Genomic DNA, 19,924 nt, shown 5'->3' on the forward strand with positions numbered 1-19,924 from the left:
TGATCAATTTTGGCACATCAGGCCACATACCGTCATTGGCTCAGAAGATAGCACCATCTGTTCAGAGGATCCATAGAGATATAGATCCTTATGTCTATAATTAAAGACTTCAAGCAGCAAGCCAGCAAAGGACCTAACAGATTGAGATTCCACAAGGCTATCATTATGGCATGGATTATAACACCTTCCACATGATACCAAATCTAGGATATCAAGGCACGTGGGATTTCAATCCACAGATGGGTCAGCAAGTACCGAGAAATCCAAATCCACAGGCTGATGAGTTGCTGCTGAAGGTGACCGAGATGATGAAGAATCAGTTCGTCTAAAGCCAAAGGGGCTGACCTTTTCATACAAACATCCATATCCAGAATGGTATGATTTGGTCGCCCTTCCTACAAATTATAGGCTCTCTGAATTCACCAAGTTCACTAGTTAAGATGGTACAAGCACAATAGAATATGTCAGTCGGTATCTTACACAATTGGATAAAGGGTCAGTTGAGGATGCCCATCGAGTTCATTTCTTCTCCCTGTCCCTGTCAGGGCCAGCCTTCACTTGGTTCTCATCACTACCAGTCAACTCCATTGCCAATTGGGCTGACCTAGAGAAGAAGTTTCATACATATTTTTACACTGGGACTGGAGAGAAGAAAGTAACCAATTTGACAACCATAAGACAGAGGACTAATGAATTAGGCACTGAATTTCTTCAGAGATTCCGAGAGACTAAGAATCTGTGTTTCTCATTGAGCTTGACTGATGATCAACTAGCTGCTTTAGCCATCCAAGGAATGCTGCCGATGTGGAAAGAGAAACTACTAGGACAGGAATTTGATAACTTGGGTCAATTAGCTCAACGAGTGGCCGCACTTAATAGCCAATTCTAGAGCATACACAGAGATACCCGATTCTAGAAGAGTACCTCAGTGGCCAAAGCTTACAATCCATATTTAGTCAATGATGGCTATGAAGATGAAGAAGAAGAGGTTGCTGTAGCTGAATGGAATTGGGGCAAGAAGACAGTGATGGTGCCAAATCCTTAGAGAAGAGGAGTTGAGGAGAGTTATGACTTTAATGTTACCAAATCGGACAAGCTCTTCGATTTCTTGCTTGAGAAGGGGTAGATCAAGTTGCCCGATGGTCATCTCATATTGCCCCCTGATCAGTTGAAGAACAAGAAGTTCTGCAAATTCCATAATGCTACTTCTCATTCCACTAATGAATGCAAAATCTTCAGACAGCATATACAGAGAGCTATTCAGCAAGAGAGGCTCAAATTTGATACACCTTGGAAGATGAAAGTCGTTGATAATCCTTTCCCAGGAGATCAGAACATGGTTGATGCTGGGCTGTTCAAAGGAAAAACCAAGGTTCTAACATCGACCAAATCAAGAGAAGCTAGGACAGTTGATCCTGAAATACAAATATCAACTGATGAGTACAGAGAGATTAGAAGACATCGTGCTAAACAAAAAAAGCCGATACGTGCAAAGGAAGACGTTGAAAGCAGAGACATCAAAGCCGTGGGTCACATCTCGGATTCTGTTGAATAAATGGCAGCGACAGAAGGAAAAGGATTATCAACGTTGGTTAAGAGATCAAGCATACCAGCATCAATTAGAAGAAGAGAGGTATGAAAGGAAACAAGCTAAATTACATTAGAATTGTCTCATCTTTAGGCATTACTGGAATAAAGGTTTGAAGTTGCCTACCAGACACAACTGTCCAGAATGTAGCAATCAATATCGGGAGTATAGGCAATCTTGAACCAATCGCCGGTCTATCCATGTTCAAGATGCATATCATCATAACAACATGGATCGACACTTAAAAAATGAAAGTGTTCATGATCGGTTGGGAAAAAGAGTCATTAGATAGGACTGGCTGATCATAAAGAGGAAGGCACTGAAAGAAGATACACGTGACAGGAAGGCCAGTGGTGCCCAAGAGATTTGATGAGAAGCCAAAAGAGGAGGGTGCAGTGCCTAAGGAATAGAGAGATGGAATAGGCTTAGGCACTCGGTAAAACTCAAGTATGGCATACTAAGCAGATAGCTGATAAGAGGCAACCATCGGCTAATATCCAAATGGCTTTTCTGTTATCATCATAATTCAGAGCTCCGGCAGACCAGGAAGTTTATTTAGACTTCAACGAGTCAGAGTATGAAGAGATGGTTGCAAAGTTAACAGTTGTGCAGCAAGCAATATTTGATAAGCTAGTCAAGCATTGACACTTCAAGGCTTTATATATGAAAGGTTTTGTTGATGGGAAACCGATGAACAAGATGTTGGTGGACGGAGGTGCTTCTATCAATCTTATGCCATACACCACTTTCCGTAAGCTTGGCAAGGGATCAGGAGATTTGCTTGAGACCGACATGGTGCTTAGAGACTTCAGAGGAAATACATCCAAGACCCAGGGGACAATAAATGTCAAACTGACAATCAGGAGTAAAACTTTGCTCACCACGTTCTTTGTCATTGATGAGAAAGGATCATACAGTTTACTCCTCGGTCGTGATTGGATTCATGTGAATTGCTGCATACCATCGACCTTGCATCAGTATTTGATTCAATGGCATGGAGATGATGTCAAACTGGTTTGTGCTGATGAGTCCATAAGCATCGCAACAGTCGATCCAGTCTTTTGGGAACTAGGAGATTTTGAGTGTTTTTCTGGCACGTCATGGGAAGAGGCTTTATTAAGATTAGCAATGAAAGCCAACAGCCGATGCAAGCGATTGGTTCTCAGAGTTTATTTTAGTAAAAAAGGTTATGGCTTCATATCGACCATTGGAATAAAGGAAAACAAGTATTAGTTATAAGGTTTAGGCCAATGTATGAATGCTAGATAAGGTGGCGAAGTCGGAGTTAATGGATTTAAAGAAGTTATGTTTCACTTAATAGGATGTTTGACCTAGGTTGATTGCTTGTTCGACTTTTGATGTGAAAGTTTCTATGGTATGTTATCCTGATGTCTGATCAACATCTGATATTCGATTCGTTCTCAACTCTAATAGCCGGTACCAAAAGGGTATCGCCTCTAGTTCAAAAAATAATGATCTTCGAAGGCGTAAAAGCTAATACGATGCGTATCACCTCAAGAGCAAAAAACAAAAGAGCAAGAGACATTCACAGTCATTCATGAAGGCATCACATTGAAACATATTCATGAAAGAACAGGAGTCGTCGTTCATCAGATTATCCTAAGCACAAACTAATCAAAGACCTTGTTCACCACATCCAGAGCCGATGTGATGTCTACTACGGCCTCCGCTGTCATGGTGAATTCTTCAAGCAGGTCCTTGTGCTCCTTAGGGCCATCACCCATTGGGAAACCAATTTCCATGGTGTGAAGCTCGTACCCAGTTTGGACTTGTGCCGCAGTCAGCGCCACCGCTGCACCATGACGAACGCCATGGAGGGCGATCTCCTGAATGCGGACCAGGACGTCTTAGAGACGAGCATCGATGGCGGAGCCCTAGGCATTGACAGCATCTATGGCCATGTTCGCTGCTTATTGGAGAGATTCCAACTATGCTATCAGGGCTGATAATCATGAGAACAAGAAGATGGTCAAGATGAAGATAATGGAAGTTAGAGTAAAAAGCCTTCATGGGATTCATCTTACCCGCCACCATGGCGTCGAATTCAGCTAGCCGTGCTCGGACAGCGCTAGCCTCCTCCTTGATCGCATGAAGGGCGACCTGAGAAACCCCGAGGTAAATCTCCAATTGGCCATTCTCCCAAGTTGCCTCAGAATAACGATTCTGGGCCATCCTCCACTCATGAAGGTAGCGCCAAGCGTCGTCTCCATTATAGGAGTCGGAGGAATCCGACGATGAAGCCGGGACGAAAGATGCGGCGTCAGAAGGCCCACCATCCCTTGAGAGAGGATGAAGGCTGTCATTCACAACAAACGCACAGGTGAGTTAGAACTATTCATCATCATGAACAAGAAATGTTGATCTCACCTCATGCATCGGAGACGCTGGTTCATTAACATACTCTCCTCTAGGATTTCAACTGCCGCACGCTTACCTCGGTTATCTTTGTCGACCATGGAAGAACAATTGGATCTATGAAAGGGAGAAAGAGAACCGCTACAGGGTTTCGATAGGCGGAGAAGAGCAGAGAAACAGTTGTGAATAAGGATGTATTCAAGGCCAAAACCACCAACCGGTATTTGAAGACCTAAAGCGAAGGGATGGGCGCCTCAAGATGTGTAAAAGGCAACAATAATTAATGGAAGGTGAAGCGCCACTTCACTAATGCCAATGGAAATACAACACTGAGCAACTGAAAGGCAGGAAGTCAAAGGGTTCTCTTAATAAAAGTCATGTTTTCAGACTTGGTTAAACCAAGGGCCAGGATCAGCTATATCAAATTGGCTCTTTAGCCGAAGGAGGAAGCATGAGTAAACAATGGAGAATATGATCGTTTCTACACAAGATCCGCGATGACATGTAGATTTCGAGTCTGGGGCACCATGGGTCGCTCTTGGTATTTCTAGTCAAATGACATCAGCTCTCGCAGGCTATTGACTTCTCTAGCTGATCTAGAAATGCTCTCAAAGACACACTTATGATGACCAAAAAGCGAGACAGCCAGCATGGTTGCCTAATTAGGGGAAACCTTATTGGCTCAAGCATCGCGCGCCTGGTACATTTTGGAGGCGCTGGGACAAGGAGAAGGATTCAGCAGATCAATAGGGAATGTATGAAGGAATATTACCCTGACATTTGGATTAATACTCAACTACCAATTCGCTCGACTGACAGCTCTAATGGTCGATACCAGAAAGGTATCGCTGCTGGTGCGAAAATAGATTCAGAAGAATAAAAGCCGGTACAGTGCATGTCATCCATGGGGGAAAAGCAAGCATAAACAAAAGTAATGCGCATGGTGCCAAGATAGGAAAATTATCTGCTAAATATCGCCTATTACAAACTATGGGCTAAGGAAAACCTTGCCTACTATGTCATCGGCCAAGGTATTAAAAGCTATAGAATTGGTGGCACACATGAAATCCTCAACCAAGCACTCCTGCTCCCCAAGGTATGCTGCATCTGGAAAACCATGGGGAAGAAGCTGAAGATTTTGGCCCAAATGGGCTTGGGCGGCAGCCAACGCCATGGCAGCGCCATAACGAATGCCATGGAGAGCAACCTCCCTAACACAATTTGGGATGTCATGCAAACGAACCACTAAAATGGTGTATCTGGCATTGACAAATCCCATTGCATGATCCACAGCTGATCGAAGGCTCTCTAGTTGACTAAATAGATCTAAAAGATTCAAAGGGGAGGTGATCAGAGTCTTGGAGACAAAATTGAAAAGAAAGTAGAGGTTATGACAAGTATCTCACCTACAATTCTGGCATCAGCCTTGGCCAACCTATCCTCCACCGAATCGACCGTAGGAGGTGGTCGGCATCGAACCATGGCTAGGGCCAATTCTGCGAGGGATAAACACTCAGTAAGACTCTGGCCATGTCGATCAATGGAGGCAAGCAGATCATCGTTATCAATCTGCCTCATCTGATGGCAAGGGGGCTGGCGGCAAGCCATCAACGAGGAAGGCCCTAAAGGCTGAACGAAGTCAGCCCTGTTCCCCAAGACAGCAGAGGCATCACAGGATATACCCTCCTGATGATGAAGGCGCTGATGCGATGATGCAGACCCAATGAAGACCTTCTTAGGAAACCTCTTGCTGTTCTCCATAATCTTTGACCTACGGAAAAGCAGGAACTATGCTAAGGGTGCATAAGGTTTGAGGCAAAGTGAGTTATCCTTAGATCAACTGTCGAGGCCTATTTATATAGCCCAGGAAGGCGAGGAGATAGATTTCGCTAGGGGTGTGAGGTTGGAATCAGAAACGGAAGCGGAACGGCACTCTAGAAGTTTAGGAGACGGATAACGAAGAAATGACAGATTCAGACTTATTGCTTTCTCAAATTACAAAAGATCTGAAAAAGATTTGGAGATTTTACCAGAGATCAGCCTATCCAGTTTATTTTGGATTGAAGGGAGTCCAGGCCCCAACAAGGCCAAAGTCCATCATGAGGTGAGTTGACGTTGGCCCATTGCTAACATTATGCCTAAGGAGAGAGGAAATCGCCCGCCTAAACATAAATTCAACCGATTTTTCAATAAATCAAAAAACTATGGGGAAGAAGCCTGTGGCTTTCCTAGTGGGCATTCAGTGGAGTAAACAAGGGGAAGGTGTCCACACATTTTAGCCCTTGCAAACACCAGGATAGCTTTGTGAGCATGGAGAGAAGACTCAGGTGATATCACAAGAATTCTCCTAACTGCAATAGCTTATCCTCTTGCTCGACTGGATGCTAGAATAAGCGACACAATCACCCTATGCGCAAGAATTCTCCTAACCACTCAAGATCTACATAGCAAAAGGATAAACCATGGAGGATCTAGCGGGATCGGAAACACCCGAGGAGGCAGATAGAAGTAGAACATGGCTGAATCATTGAGTTTGCTCTCACCAAGGTCGGATAGCCATTTTTATAGCCGGCTTGGAAGGATGAATCCAAAACATCCGTGAAGCAATAATGCTCTGAAAAAGTTTTGAAGCATGGGCTCAAGAGTTGATATGGATGGCGATAAATAGTAGACCCCAGATCAAGATCCCTTACTCGTGATTACGGGCCTATCGGGAGCACAGACATGGTAATTTTAGAACAAAATTTCTTTTGTCCCAAAATTAGGGGGCACGTGTTTACACCAAAATTTGGAAGGAGAGTCATAGGGACCCAGAAGCTCCTAGGATCATAGCATCAAGGGATCAGTTGCGGGCAAATCGAAAACAGCTAATTCAGATGCAAAATCTAGCAATCGGCTTTCTTCGGACAGTGCCAGTAGATAACGATGGAGGCTACGCTCGATGCTAGGACAAAAACGTGTTAGACTCTACAAAAAGGGAAAGATTGGAGTCCAAGTTATCTTAAATTAGGAATGTTTTCATTATGCCAAAGATTGTATTAAGTTGTACTTGAGTAGGGTTTGTTTTAGGCTCTAAGTATAAATACCAAACCCCAGCTATCGTAGAGACATCAACCAATCAATCAAATACAAGTCAATTACTTTTTTCGGCTTCGGCCACCCCTTAGGAGTAGGAGTAGAGTAGATCTCGGCGAGTTCTTTGGCAAGTACAGTTACATCGATCCGGTCGACCTCCACTGCTTGTTGTAAGTACCGTCATGGTTTATACCTCTGCTCGTATGGCAGCATCGATCCGGCCGACCCCCAATATGGCTCTGGTATAAGCTAGTTATCGACTCTTACCTAATTCAAGTATGGCCTATGTGATTCTACCTCACACCCCACTACTTGAATTGGATCAAGGTTAAGTTATCGGCTCTATCTTAGAGTGGCAGTCTTTGATAGATTCATTAAGTTACCGATATTGTTTATTGCTTTCATTGTTTATCTAATTACAGCAATATCACTCTGTCCAATTGAGATTGATCTAGATCGGCCTTATATCTTATTTAACTCATCATTTGCTAATCTAGAACTGATCTAATCTACATCTTAAGTGATGAGTTATGTTTTTATCGGCTGTTTTGCATCAATCTTAATCGTGCATAGCGTGCGGTTAAGGCATGTTCGATCTTGAGTAGATCTATAGGTTAGCAAGAACCATTTCATGGCTTGTCATCATGGCCTATGGGATTCTGCCTCTCACCCCACTATTGGCACTGTGGAGTGGGGATCATTGGTTGATAGACCCGTTCCTGAGAAGACATGACCTTAACTGTGCGCTATGCCTGAATCGGCTGTTTAGCCGATATCGAATGCTTTCAGGAATAGTTCACATCATGAGATCGTTGAAGTAGAGATAAGTTGAAAGATGTGTTAGCCCCATGATCTTGTTATTATATTACGGCCTGCATGATTCTACCTCATGACCCACTGATATTAGTAATGAGTTAGGGTCATTGAGTCTATTGTTGTTTCTACGGCCTGCATGATTCTGCCTCATGCCCCACTGGTCATGGCGATAGATGAGATCTAACATGTTCATTAGATTTATCTTTATCAAATGATTAAGTGATGTTGAATTGTTTCTTTATATAAAAAGGAGTTCGGTTACTCGTAATCATTGGCTCAGTATGGACCGATCATCATTGATATCTTATTGCCATTGATTAATATTCATTTAAATGATGTTTATCCTGAATGATAACCGATTCTCTTCACACGACCCCATGAGCTCTAACTGACTTATTCTCATGAATATACTGGAATCAGCTATTTAGCCGATTTCCTTTCACATCGGCTCTCATAGCCATACATTCGGGACTGTCTAGCAAACACTGGCAAGTTCTGCCCTTAATTACTGATGAACTTTCTTTCCTTGTCAATTGTAGGGTCAAATTGACTGGCATGCCTCGGGAGGGTTGCGCAGGATCTACCACCCCTACGCTAAAGCTAGGCGGATCTGCCCCATCGAGCAGACCCTTCTGGCTTGCTGCATGTGTCCTCGGCATGGGACGAAATTCTATGTTGACACTACCTTTCTCTAATGGTCGTAGTCCACCATAACCTTTGATTAGACCAACCACCCAGAAAGCGTCTCACAGCCAAGAAGATATCCACTCGTGGTCGACCAAATCATTGGCATGAAGTGGCTCACCAAAGTGCTGATGGATGGAGGCAGCAGCCTCAATATTATATGCGCTGAAACACTCGACGCCATGGGCATCGACCGAGTGCGCATCCAGATGACTGGGCACCTTTTCATGGCATTGTGCTAGGAAAGCAGGTCGTACCACTTGGGTAGATCAATCTGTCCATCACCTTTGGGGATCCAACCAATTATAGGACAGAGACCCTTACCTTCGAGGTGGTCGGGTTCCATGGAACCAACCACGCCATCCTGGGACATCCATGCTATGTGAAGTTCATGGCCGTCCCCAACTACACCTATCTAAAGCTGAAAATGTCAGGTCCACACAGGGTCATCACCATCGGCACCTCCTTCCAGCGCGCCTATGAGTGTGAGGTCAAGTGCTACGAACATGTTGTGGCAATTGTCGCCTCCAAAGAGCTTACGACCATCAGGGAGGAGATCATCAAAGAAACACCCAACCCTAAGCGGTTGATCGAGTCTTTTGAGCCTGTAGAAGGCAATAAAAAGGTCCTCATAGACCCTAGTGGCTCCGAGGGCAAAGTGGTGCACATTAGCACCATGCTTTCCTCCAAATAGGAAAGCACGCTCATCAACTTCCTCCACGCCAACAGAGACATCTTTGCATGGAGACCCTTGGACATGCCAGGCATTCTGAGAGAAGTCATCGAGCACACCTTGAAGATCAGACTAGGCTCCAAGCTGATAAAGCAGCGCCTGCATCGCTTCAACAAAGAGAAACGCAGGGCCATCGACAAAGAGATTGTGAACTTTTGGCGGCCGGGTTCATCAAGGAAGTATATCATCCCAAGTGGTTAGCCAATCGCATTCTTGTACAAAAAAGAGTAGGAAATAGAGAATATGAGTTGACTACATGGGTCTCAACAAAGCGTGTCCAAAGGATCTGTTTTCTTTGCCACACATAGACCAAGTAGTCGACTCGACCTCAGGGTGTGAAACCCTTTACTTCCTTGATGCATACTCCGGGTACCATCAAATCATGATGAAAGAGTCCGACCAGCTCGCGACGTCTTTCATCACCCTGTTCGGATCATTCTGCTACCTGACAATGCCATTTGGCCTGAAGAATGCAGGAGCTACATACCAACGCTACATGCTCAAGTGTTTCGGGGATCTCATCAGGTGGACTGTTGAGGCCTACGTGGATGACATCATGGTCAAATCCAATCAGGCTGACCAGGTCGTAGCCGACCTAGAGTAGGCCTTTGTGAAACTCTGAGCAAATGACATTAAGCTGAACCCTAAGAAGTGCATTTTCGGAGTCCCAAGGGGTATACTGCTAGGTTTTATCATCTCTAAGCATGGCATCAGGGCCAACCCCAAAAAGATCTCAGCCATCACGAGGATGGGCTTGATTTAGAACATAAAGGGGGTACAACGAGTTATAGGGTACCTTGCCATGCTCAGCCGCTTTATCTCGTGCCTCAGTGAATGAGGTCTCCCCCTCTATCGGCTTCTAAAGAAGGCTGACCGTTTCGAATGGATGCCCGAGGCCTAGGAGGCACTTATACATGGTCAAGTAGCTTGTGATGAAGGCCCCAATCCTGGTCCCTCTAACCGAGAGGGAACCGCTTCTGCTCTACATTGTGGCCACCATGTAAGTGGTTAGCGCCGCCCTGGTGGTAGAGCGAGAAGAAGAGGGACACACCCTCAAAGTGCAGTGTCCCGTGTACTTCATCAGTGAGGTCTTGTCCGATTCTAAGACTCGCTACCCTCAAATATAGAAGCTCATGTACACTATCCTTGTCACCAAGAGGAAGTTGTGTCACTACTTTGAGTCGCATCCGGTGATGGTCGTGACGTCCTACCCTCTCAACGAGGTCGTCCAAAACCAGGATGTCATAGGAAGAATCATGAAGTGGGCACTCGAGCTGATGGGTCAAGGCATTTCATATGCCCCTCAGACGGCCATGAAGTCCCATGTGCTGGCCAATTTCATTGTAGAGTGGGCCGAGGTCCAAATGCTGCCAGTAGTCATCGATCAAGAGTACTAGACGATGTACTTCGATGGATCACTGATGAAGAAAGGCACCGGTATGGGGCTAGTCTTCATTTTGCTCCTTAGGGTACACATGAGCTACATGGTTCGCATTCATTTCCCCTCCTCCAATAATGTGGCTGAGTATGAGGCCCTCATCAACGGCCTATGCATCGCCATTGAGTTGGGTATCCAATGGCTCAACGGCTGAGGTGACTCCTAGCTGGTCATCGACCAAGTTATGAAGGAGTCAAGCTACCACAACGCCAATATAGCTGCATATTACTAAGAAGTCCACCAGCTAAAACACAAGTTCAATGGTCTCAAGCTCAGCCACATCCTGAGGCGTCTCAACTAGGCGGCCGACGTGCTAGCAAAAATGGCATCCAGCTGAGAGCCAGTGCCGATGAGCGTCTTCGACAATGATCAGTACAATCCCTCGGTCCGCTATGAGGAGCTAGAACAAACCATTGATGGGCCACCTGTCCTAGGCTCGGGGGCTAACCAACTAGTGGCTCCATCTGATCCCAAAGTAATGGAGCTTGATGAGGATCCAGCGATAGGGCCTGACCCTCTGGCCGACTGGAGGATGCCCACCTCGACTACCACCTCTATGAGGCACTACCAATGGACAAAACAGAGGCTCGATGGCTCGCGCATCATGCCAAGTCCTTTGTCCTTATTGAGGGTGGGCTCTATAGGCGAAGCCACATTGGGATCCTATAGCGTTACATCCCCATCGAACAAGGGAAGCAGTTGCTGAGTGATATCCACGGTAGGGTCTATGAACACCATGCCACACCTAGGACCTTGGTCAGAAATGCATTCTAACAAGGCTTCTACTGCCCGACCATAGTAGCCGATGCTAAACAGATTATGTGCACCTGTGAAGGGTGTCAATACTACGCTCAGCAGACCCACCTGCCGGCCCAAGCGCTCTAAACAATCCCCATCACATGGCTGTTCATGGTTTGGGGGCTCGATCTGGTCAGACCTCTCAAGATGATGCCCAAGGGCTATACGCATGTACTTGTTGCCATAGACAAATTTACAAAGTGGATATAGGCTCGACCGATCTCCACGATCAAGTCTAAGTAAGCCGTGCTATTCTTCCTTGACATCGACCATCGCTTTGGGGTCCTGAACTCCATCATCACGGACAATGACACACAATTCACTAGAAAGAAGTTCCTCTAATTCTATGATTAATACCACATCTATGTTGATTGGGCCACTATGGTGCACCCCCGCATGAATGGGCAGGTCGAGCTCACAAATGGTATGGTCCTACAAGGCCTCAAGCCTAGGATCTTCAACTGGTTGAACAAGTTTGGTAGATGATGGGTCATGGAGCTTCCTAAGGTGCTCTGGAGCCTGAGGATGGCCCCCAGTTGGGCCACTAGCTACACACCATTCTTCATGTTCTACAGCTCTGAGGCTATCCTCTTGACCAACCTTGATTATGGAGCATCGAGGGTTAGGGCATATGACAAACAGGGAGCTGAGGCATCCCTTGAGGATGCCATGGACCAGCTTGATGAAGCATGTGATGTTACCCTCCTTCGCTCGGCCAATGTGGCAAAACCGCCCAAAATAGCACGCTTCTAGAGGTGTTTGTCTTCCACCAGACACTAAGCACCCTAAAAGTTGGCTACATCAGATGGTTCTGTCGAGCACACCCCAAGGGAGAACTCGAACAATCCACATTTTTCTTCTAGGATCCAATAATGAGAATGAGTTTATAATACTTAGTCCATTTTATACAACATGAGTTCTTAGAAAATACATTATTACAATACCAAGTTCAGAGTGCGGAATTTAAACAGTGGAATTACAATAAACATCTAATGATAAGATACAAGGATCCGGCTCTGCCCACCAGAAGAATCCTCCACACAATAGCTACTCCTCAAGCTACACCTACAACAGGGGTAAATAAATCTTAAGTACACAATATACTCGCAAGACTTACCCGACTAGTGGGAATAATTTCCCAACTCCAAAGGATATGATAAGCTTTATGGTTTGCTGAGTTTCCTTTTTGCTAAAAGCAATACTAGTAGTGAATCCTTATGTATGTTTCTTATTAGTAGTCATAATTAGTTCATTATTTAACCATTCTGTATAAGCACTTGTTCTACTTTCAAGCAAGAGTTGAGCAATCAGATCCATTTCACCATCTTTCATCTTCCAGTTCTTACTACGGTGCTAGATCGTAGACAAGTCATATCGTATTTGTTGGGGACCTAATACCGGGGTACCCGATGAGGTGGGACTAATAAACATCGAATGTTGATGCTTCCAGTTAGACAAGAACACTACTATGCTTCTTGCCTGAAAGACAGAAGATTGGTTTTGCCTCGCCCGATGGCTAAGGCTAGCTCTGCCTCGCCCGACGTCCAAGGGTGGGCTCTACCTCGCCTGACCCCCGAGGGTTGGCCTCCGCCTCGCTCAATGGCTGAGGGCTAGCTCTGCCTCGCCTGACATCTGAGGGCTGGCTCTGCCTCTCTCGACATCTAAGGGTGGGCTCCGCCTTGCTCGACCCCCGAGGGCTTGCCTCCGCCTCACCCGACGTTCGAGGGCGGGCTCTACCTCACCCGATGATTGTACCTAGCTTCTTCATGATGACAAGCATAGGGTACAACACGACATTCAAGTCAAACATAGTACCGAGGACCATGCCCTACATGCCCGCAAGAAGGTACCGTCAGGATATGATGGGACAGGCGCTTTAAGCCCTTTCCAACGTAACAGTGTCCAAATAGTGTTATAGGCGCTGACTTTTATCCCACAGTGTAGTAGGTGCCACCTTCAGTCTTTGGGCGCGGATACTAACATAGGCATACGACAGCCACTATGGTCTAAGACAGAAATCATATCATCTATAGTGATGGATGTATGGTCACTTCCCCTATTATTCCCTGAGGGGTCACAGCTTGGCTCTTTGGCACGCTGCACCATCTATCAGTGTAGGATGGGATGCACCCACTTGCTAAATGAGGCCAGGGCATGGCCTATGGGGATCAGTGAACATGCCACCTCTAACACGGCCTGCCGTGTTAAGCAGGGTAGGCACAGGGAAAAAGGAAGACCCGGCTCCCTCAAATGACCTTATATACCTTTGGCATTTTCCTCTTTCTCCCATCTGTAACCCCTGCTCTCCCCTTGATCTATAAAAGGGAGGGTAGGGCCCCCTGCTAAAGGGGCCAACTCTTGATGGATCAGTTCAACACACACACAACACGTCACGCATACAACAAAGCAGTGACCAAGCTCTTGGCGTCCTTCTGACCATTTCATCAGAGACTTGGGACCTTTCCCTCTCTCAACCATTTGTACCCCCTACTATGAACCATTTTCAGTACTAATAACACGAGCAGCAGCAGACTAGACATAGGGACATTTAGCCCGAACCAGTATAAACCTTGTGTAATTTAGCGCACCATCCGAGCCGAACACGCAACAATTATAAATTTACTAGTCGGTGTTTGTTCGAAACACTGACAGTTGGTGCACTAGGTAGGGGCCTTTGCATGTTCCAAATTAGGCCTCAGATGGCTAACCATGCAATCAGCTAGGTCTCAGGCGCACATGTGCGTTTTGGTGACCTAGACTTCATCATCAGACTGGGAGGAGAGTTGGCGCTGGCCCACGCCGCCATCTAGTCTCTCCCCTCCGTCAACTTCAACTATAGGAGGCTTGAGTGCTAGCTCGGTGTCATCCTTGGACCACAGACATCCAGGGAGGACCCACACCGCCTCACCATCTCTTTGAAACACTCCACATGGAGCGCCTCGACGGTATTTCTATTCAGTCCCCACGGCGACTGTAAGCCACCTTGTGGCACGACGCACGATCCTGTCCCCCATGAACAACGAGTTCATGGGGATGATCGAAAGCATCACATAATTCCTCCATGGCCTCCTCGTGGAAGGTCCAGGGTTGGACTCTAGTTCTGACTCTGACACGAGGAGCCATCATCCCTCCTAGGAATGTTTCATGGCGGGAACCTCCGAGGGACACGTCGAAAGCGCCTCCGAGAAAGAGGTCACCCCGGTAGGCAACCTCGGCGACGGAACCGAAGGAAGAATAGTGGCCCTATCCCACATAGGGGTGGAGTAGCTAAAAGCCTAAAAGCAGGAGATTAACAAAGCCAGACAATAGCTTGTTCGTGAATACGCATTGGTCGATCGAGAGATCGAACGTCGTAGAGATGGTGGGCATGCAGCGCCGTAGCCCGCGACATAAACTGAAGGATCATCGCCGACGATGAAACCCTTCCTCACTTTGCTTGGGCGAGCTAGAACATCACCGCCACAATGGCCTTGCTCCATGGCCTTCTAGAGGCCGCAACGCCCGAGGATCGCCGGGCCAACCGAGAAATCCACACGCTACTTGAGCATGCGGCAGCACAGCAGGTGGAGAGCTTGTTGTCTCGGTGACACAAGCCCGACACCAGCTAGCATACACCCTCGGTGCACCCCCGCCAAGGATGCATCGGTCCACCAAGCACCATAAGGCGACAGGCAGCGCGCTGCAATCTAGTACATCAACATCTCGGCCACAACCACGATGCCCACAGCACCCTCGACGCTAGTAGACACACCTACAGTGACCTGAGGGAAGGAGCCCACCACAGCTATCATCCTTGATGTGGCGGATGCTACGACAGTAGTGAGGACCGGAGCCTGAGCCTTGGCCTGCCAGGGCCTCAGGCCTTTAGCCGGCACATCCTCAACGCTGCATTCCCACCAAAGTATTGACCACCTACCAATATCCCTAAATACTCTGGGGAGACAAACCCTAGACTTTGGCTTGAAGACTATCGGCTCGGGCATGGTTGCAACACCTGTCGTCCAACACAGTCCAGAGTTGGGTGGATCTAAAGGAGATCTTTGTGGGAAACTTTCAGGGCACGTACAAACACCCTGGGAACCCATGGGACCTCAAGAACTATCGCCAGAAGGCTGGTGAGACCCTTCATGGGTACATTCGGTGCTTCTCCCGATAGTGCAATGAGCTCCCTAATGTCACCAACACCGACGTGATAGGAGCCTTCCTATCCGGGACAACCTGCGAGTCATTAGTTCATAAGCTTGGATGCAAGGGCCCGTGGACCACCAAGGAGCTCCTGGACATCACCACCAGCCATGCCTTAGGAGAAGAGGCGGTCGGAGCAATCTTTGATCGCCTCGAGAGCAAGGCGTGGTAGGACGAGGGTGTCAGCGAAGGCACCTCCAATCATTCTGCCAAAAGAAAAAAAATAAGAAGCAACAGCATGAGGACCCGCTTGTGGCTGCTACTGACCGCAAGGGTGGTCGGAAGCCCATAGAGGGCACTCTGAACCACTTCAAAAAATGCTCGAGGGGCCATGCCCGAACCATGCCTTTCCCATAAAGCATCCGCTCAAGGACTGTAGCCTAATGTAGAAGTTCTTGTCTAGAGGCTCCAACAAGGGGGAGTAGGGGAAGGAACCTACCCCCGCTATGGACGCCACCGAGGAGAAGGATGATGGCTTCCCAAAGCCAGATGGCTGCTTCATGATCTTTGGGGGATCAATGGCCTACGACTCCAAACATCATCAGAAGGTTGCACACTGCCAAGTCTATATGGCCCAACTAGCCACACCTCCCTTTCTCCAGTGGTCGAAGTCTGCCATAACCTTCGATCGGACCAACCATCCAGATGTTGTCCCGCACCCGGGAAGGTATCTGCTTGTGGTTGACCCGATCCTTAGCCCAAAGCGCCCCACTAAAGTTCTAATGGACGGAGGCAGCGGCCTCAACATCATGTATGCAAAGACGCTCGATGTAATGGGCATCGTTCAAACACACCTCTGCCCAATCCGAGCGCCTTTCCATGGTGTCATGCCTAGGAAGCAGGCCATGCCACTTGGATAGATCGATCTACCCGTTACCTTTGGGGATCAGTTCAATTATAGGACTGAGACCCTCACCTTTAAGGTGGTTGGGTTCCTTGGAACCTTCCACGCCATCCTAGGACGTCCATGCTACGTGAAGTTCATGGCCATCCTCAACTACATGTACCTCAAGCTAAAGATGTGGGGCCCCCACGAGGTCATCACCATCGGCACCTCCTTCTAGCACACCTACGAGTGCGAGGTCGAGTGCTATGGCCACGCCACAGCAATCGTCGCCTCTGGGGAACTCGCCGCCCTCAAGGAGAAGGTCACCGAAGGAGCGCCCGACGCAAAGAAGTCGACCGGGTCATTTGAATCGACAGAGGGCTCCAAGGAGGTCCTCATAGATCCCAATAGCTCTGAGGGTAAAATGGTATGCATTGGTACTATGCTCTCCTCCAAATAGGAAAGCGCGCTCATCAACTTCCTCTACAACAACAAGACATCTTTGCATGAAAACCCTCAGATATGCCAGGCATTCTGAGGGAGGTCGCTAAGCATACCTTGAAAATCCATCTAGGCTCCAAGCCAGTAAAGCAACACCTACGCCGCTTCGATGAGGAAAAGTGCAGGGCCATCGGTGAGGAGATAGCAAAATTATCGGCCTCTAGATTCATCAGGGAGGTACACCACCCAGAGTGAAATTATTGGCCACCGGATTCATCAGGGAGGTACACCACCTAGAGTGGTTAGCTAATCCCGTCCTTGTACGAAAGAAGAGAGGGAAATGGAGGATGTGTATTGACTATACGGGCCTCAACAAGGCATGCCGAAAGGACCCATTTCCTTTGCCACGCATAGACCAAATAGTCGACTCTACCTCAGGGTGTGAAACCCTCTGCTTCCTTGATGCATACTTTGGCTACCATCAAATCATGATGAAAAAGTCTGACCAACTCATCACGTCTTTCATCACACCCTTTGGATCATTCTACTATGTTTTGACGTCGTTCGGTCTAAAGAACGCCAGGCCAACGTACCAGCGATGTATGCTTAGATGCTTCAAGGACCTCATCGAGCGGACCATTGAGGCCTACGTTGACGACATCATAGTTAAGTCCAAATGGCTGACCACCTTGTTGCCGATCATGAGCAAACCTTTGCGAAACTCTGAGCGAATGGCGTCAAACTCAATTCTGAGAAATGTGTTTTTGAGGTCTCAAGGGGTATGCTGCTCGACTTCATCGTCTCTGAGCGTGGCATCGAAGCCAACCGAGAGAAAATCTCAGCAATCACAAAGATGGGCCTGATTTAGAACATAATGGGGGTTCAGTGAATCACAGGGTGCCTCGCCGCCCTTAGACAATTCATCTCGTGCCTCGGTGAATAAGGACTCCCCCTTTATCGGCTCCTAAAGAAAGCTGACCGCTTCGAGTGGACATCTGAGGCCAAGGATGTGCTTGACATGGTCAAACTACTTTTGACAAAGCCCCCAGTCCTAGTTCCTCCGAGCGACAAAGAATCCCTCCTACTATACATAGCGGCCACCACGCAAGTGGTCAGCGCCACCCTAGTAGTAGAGCGGAGGAAGAAGGGCACGCCCTCAAGGTCCAGCGCCCTGTGTACTTCATCAGTGAGGTACTATCCGACTCCAAAACCCGCTACTCCCAAATCTAGAAGCTCCTGTACACCGTCCTCATCACCAAGAGGAAGTTGCGCCACTACTTCGAGTCACATCCCATGATGGTTGTGATGTCATTCCCCCTCGGTGAGGTCATCCAGAGCTAGGACACCATAGGAAGAACTGAAAAGTGGGCACTCGAGCTGATGGATTAAGGCATCACATATGCCTCTCAAATAGCGATCAAATCCTAGGTATTAGCTGACTTCATCGCCGAATGGACCGAGGTCCAGACACCACCAGCGGTCATCGATCAAGAGTATCGGACAATGTACTTCAATGGATCACTGATGAAAAAGGGCGCTGGCGCAGGGCTGGTCTTCATATCAACCCTCAGGGTCCGCATGAGGTACATGGTTTTGCTCCTTTTCCCCTCATCAAATAATGTGGCCGAATACGAAGCACTCATCAATGGCCTACGCATTGCCATCGAGTTGGGCATCCGACGTCTCAACATTTAGGGTGACTCTTAGCTGGTCATTAACCAAGTCATAAAGGAGTCAACCTGCCATGAAGCTAAGATGGCTGCGTACTGCCAAGAAGTCCAATGACTGGAGGACAAGTTTGATGGCCTTGAACTCAATCACATCCTAAGATGCCTCAACGAGGCATCTGATGCACTTGCGAAGGCGGCGTTTGACGCACTTATGAAGGCGGCGTCCGACTGAGAGTCGGTGCCGATGAGCGTCTTCACCAGTGACCAATACAAACCCTCGGTGTGCTACGAAGGGTCAGAGTAGGCCGATGATGGCCCATCTGATTTGGCCCTAGGGGCAGAACAACCAACAGCTCTGCCTGGTCCTTATGTCATGGAGCTCAAAGAGGATCCAGCGACAAAGCTCGACCCTCTGGACGACTAGAGAACACTCTACTTTGACTACCTTCTCTATGACATGCTGCCGACGGACAAGATAGAGACAAGCGAATGATGGACGCAGATTTCACATGAACATACCCGTTAGCGAGCTCATTGAGCATGACACTTGAGCCATCGAGGCAAGTGTCATCAACTCAGCCCCTCTGGTTGTGGAAACTGAGGATAGGGTAACGTGCAAAATATAGCCAACCCCTAACAGACCCTAAGGGGCTTGAGGGCTCGAGCCACTCAATCCATGATCGAGAGACCGAGGTTTGAAGGCTGACCCACGAAGGGTCTAAGGCCGCCTCGCATCCAACAAGAGCTAGGGGAGAAAACGTAGATGAGCCTCAGTGGCCTTTGCCCAACCCACATTAAGGCGGAAAGGGTCATCTCAACCATCTAGTTCAATCTAGCCTCTAGCCAAGCCCATAGAATCCCCATTGAGGGGGAATCTATTGGAAGGCGGGTCAAGGAGCAACGAAACACCACCTGAGGGCTTTGCCAACCCTGTCTCAAAGCAAATGGGATTAGATTCTGTTCGAACATCCCCGTTAGCAAGCTCATGAAGCACGTCACTCAAGCCGTCGAGGCAAGTGACATCGCCTTAACCCCTCTAGTTATGGAAACCATGGATGGGGCAACAGTCACAAAATGAGATGGCCCTTGACCGAATCCCCACCACATGTGAGGGCTCAGGGAAGACCAGGCCAGCGATAAGACCAAAACCTTGGGCCCTATAGTCTTAACAAGCAGAAGGGTCAGATCGCATAAATCTTTTTCATTGCAAAAAGGGAAGAAGGTAAGATCAAACAAACGAAATGAAATTACAAAACAAAGCCACGAATCTATTTTTGGTCATGAAAGTACCGAC

Source organism: Miscanthus floridulus, chromosome 2, assembly GCF_019320115.1.
Source record: "Miscanthus floridulus cultivar M001 chromosome 2, ASM1932011v1, whole genome shotgun sequence".
In the NCBI taxonomy this organism is placed as follows: domain Eukaryota; kingdom Viridiplantae; phylum Streptophyta; class Magnoliopsida; order Poales; family Poaceae; genus Miscanthus; species Miscanthus floridulus.